Raw genomic sequence first — 3,727 nt, forward strand, 5'->3', positions numbered from 1 at the left:
ATGAGGGAGCACCTCCCCGAGCTTTTTCAGGGCTCAACAGCAGACTTCGTGGACGAAGTCTAAAATAAATAGGGAAGATTTGTAACACCCGGTTCCTGATACGTATTTAAATTCAAGTATTGTTGTCATTTACTTTGGGACTCGGCGAGTTGGAGACCCAACTCATCGAGTAGACTCGACATTATACGGGGGTTTTTAATGATCTAGTCAACGATTCGGTAGACCGACTCGGCGAGTAGGAGCTGTCTGGACAAAACCCTAATGTTTAGGGTTTGCACCCTATTTAAACACTTTATCTCGTCCCAAACTAGCCTCCATCTCCCTCCCAGCTCAGAGAAACCCTAGATTGAAACCCTAAACCCTTATTGAGTGTTCTTGAGCCTTTTGGTTCTTTTTGTGTGTGTTTGAAGTTGAAGAAGAAGAAGAAATCTTGGAAGTTCAAGTAGAAGAAAGGAGATCCCGAAGTTTCACTTCATTCTCAGCTCATTCAAGGTAAAAGGCTGAAACCTTGACCATCTATCTCTTAGATTTTGATTTAGGGCTATTTCTACCCTTTTTATGAGTATAGAGAAGCAAAAATTGAATTTTGTGGGTGTGCTTTGAGTTGCACTTCGGATATGAGGATATTGGGGTCTTTGTAGCATAAAGATGCGAACTTTGTTGCCATAAACACCCCATGCATCTTGTAGACCTCCTTTTATGGCTTTTTGAGCCAAAGGCCCCATGCATGTACATCAAGTTTATAGCTTTACGTATAAACTGGACCTTAGGAGGCCAGATCTATGGTTTGGATGTGTTAAGACCCATTATAATCGATTGTATAGTTTTGGACAAAGAGGGACTCGGTGAGTCGTTCATGGGACTCGGCGAGTCGGGGTGTATTTTCCACCAAACCCTTTCTGTTTATGGACCAAATGTTAAGATCAAAGGTTCCCCAGTTGCTTAGGTTCACTAGGGACCTGGAAATCATAGGACTCAGCGAGTGGATGAACAGACTCGGAGAGTTCAAGGCAATGTCCCAGCCACATGAAGACAGACTCGGCGAGTTCAAGGGGAACTCGGCGAGTCATAGACTGAACATCTTCATATGGATGAAGATGAACTCAACGAGTTCAAGGATGAACTCGGCAAGTCAGTTGAAGATAGTCTGATGTGTTGTTGAAGGCGAACTCTTCGAGCTCTTGCTAGACTCGACGACTAAGGACGAGATTATGGCAGTAGGTGAACATAGGGACTCGGCGAGTTGGCGGACCAACTCGGTGAGTTGAGTCATCCAGATGTTGACTTTGACCATTGATCAATTTGTTAACTTTGACCTTGTCTTGGACTTGAGTTGGCCCTTATAAGGGTTACGAGTATGAACTGATAAGTTAGAAAGTTGTTGTGTAGGGATTAAGGATTTGAGGAGAGTTGGTTTTCGTACCGAGATCAGTGCAGACACATCACGAATTTGAGGTGAGTTTTCTCCTAGTAGGAGTGGATCTACGACCATAATGCCAGCCCACAAGTAAGAGTGTTGGATATATGATTGTCTTTGTGATAATTATCTAGGGTTGATATGAGATATGTTTATTGTGCCTGATGATTATTGTACTTGATATGTTTACTGTGTTTAATATATGTTAGCAGTAGTAGGGGTGAAATAGTCCCCGGTTACCGGTTGAAAGATACCGAAGGGGAGGGTAGCTCCCAGTTATCGGTTAAGAGATACAGAATGGGAGGTTAGTTCCCGGTTACCGGTTGAAAGGTACCGAGGAGGAGCCCAGCTCCTGGCTATGCCTGACAGTTACCGGTTGAAAGATACCGAAGATTATGCATTATTTGGTATCGGTATGATGGGGGAACTCACTAAGATTTGTGCTTACGGTTTTTAGTTTTGGTTTCAGGAACGTCTTCATCTAAGGGGAAGGAGCCGGTGGGGTAGCATCACATCACACATTCACACATGATATTCCACATTTGAGAAACCTGGGATTGTAATCTGATATTACACTATTTGATCATATGGTTTTGAGACTTGTGATTTGTGACTTTATGTTAAAATGATATCAATGATGTTTTCCGTTAGCTGTTTTTTCTAGTAATATACTCTAAAAATGAAAAAAATGGGTCTCAATTTTGGGATGTTACAACACTAAGGATTACCGATGGCCGTTAGGGTCGGATAGAGGTACCTACAACGAGGAGCTTGGCTTTTCAGCTGACTGCAGAGGAGGCACGTGTAGCTCCCGATGTTGTGACGGGTATGTATCTTTTACTTATCTCTTTATTTATATTGATTTGTTGCTTATGTTTATGTGTTTTGTTGTAGGATCGTTCTTAGTGAACGACATATCTGCTCTGGTATTATTTGATTCGGGGGCTACCCGATCTTTTGTATCGGTCGCGCTTAGCAAGCGATTTCTTGGACTTTGGGGGAGCTGGACTGTCCTCTTGATGTAGAAATAGCGAATGATAGGACGGTACGGGTTGCGAGGGTTCACCGGGATGTACATTGTAGTTGCTTTATGAGCAAATTTCCGTGGATTTAGTCCCCATTCCTCTGCGAGGGAATAAGGTTATCGTGGGTATGGACTGGTTGAGCCCTAATGGGGCTGTGATCGACTGCGAGTAGCAGCTTGTACGAGTTTGGACCCCAAGTGGGGGAGGTTTGGTGATTCAGGGCGAGAGGCCACAGTGTGGACCGAATTTGTGTTCAGCAGTGAGGGTGAGACACTATCTATAGCAGGGTTGCACAGGTTATGTCGCCTATGTCATGGATAGTCGGGATAAGAGTAAGGAGATCGTGGATGATGTACCAATCGTACAGGAGTACCCAGACATGTTCCCAGAGGATCTGACTGAGGTACATCCGGAGAGATAGGTAGAGTTCTGGATCGACTTAGTTCCTGGTGCGGCTCCGATAGCCAAGGCACCATATCGTTTGGCTCCTCTTGAGATGCAGGTGTTGTCTACACAGATGCAGGAGCTATTAGACAAGGGATTTATTAGGCCGAGCAGTTCGCCATGGGGAGCCCCGATTCTTTTTGTGAAGAAGAAGGACAGGTCACATCGGATGTGTATAGATTATCGTGAGTTGAATAAGGTAACAGTGCGAAAGATTGGCTCAAATCACTCCCTCCCGGATCCATCACTACATAGCCTAAGATGAAAGAAATCCATAGCTAACTTTAAACAACAAGCTGGAGAATCCCTTTATGAGGCATGGGAGAGATATAAAGGTTTACTAAGGAATTGCCCACATCACGATCTAAATAGCCAAAAAGAAGTCTCCATTTTCTATGATGGAGTGAATGTGACCACAAGGCAACTCCTTGATTCGCAAGGACCTCTCACACAGAATCCACCCCTAGAAATCAAAGAGCTAATTGAATAATTCTCTAAGCACTCTAGAGAATATCATAACCTAAGGAATGAGCTAAGTTGGGGGGCTGTGAACTTAGTTAATGATAGCATGGCAGCAATGATGGCTAAACTAGAGAGTTTGGATCAAAGCATGACTAATATGGACCAATCCATCCACCCCACTAGGGTCAGATGTGAAAATTGTAAAGGGCCTCATCTCACTACGGATTGTGATCTTGACGAGAACGGGAACTAGAGGACGCAAGTGTGCTATTCAAGTGGTGATAGGTATGATGACAATTGGCGGAAACCAAAAAAGGATTGGCTTCCTTATGATGAGTACAAAAAGGCAAAAAGGAGGAGAAATTTAAGCAAAAAGAAA

At 43.7% G+C, this 3,727-nt stretch overlaps 1 non-coding gene across 1 annotated transcript; it reads right to left on the bottom strand.

Annotated features, from left to right (window-relative positions):
- Positions 1–3,145: 3,145 nt before the first annotated feature.
- On the bottom strand, positions 3,146–3,252 carry LOC145055958 (small nucleolar RNA R71). Its single transcript, XR_013685501.1, has one exon. It is a non-coding gene; the product is annotated as a small nucleolar RNA R71 (small nucleolar RNA).
- Between the last annotated feature and the right edge of the window lie 475 nt (positions 3,253–3,727).

This window comes from Lactuca serriola, chromosome 5 (assembly GCF_051521515.1).
Source record: "Lactuca serriola cultivar US96UC23 chromosome 5, Lser_US96UC23_V15, whole genome shotgun sequence".
Lineage (NCBI taxonomy): Eukaryota > Viridiplantae > Streptophyta > Magnoliopsida > Asterales > Asteraceae > Lactuca > Lactuca serriola.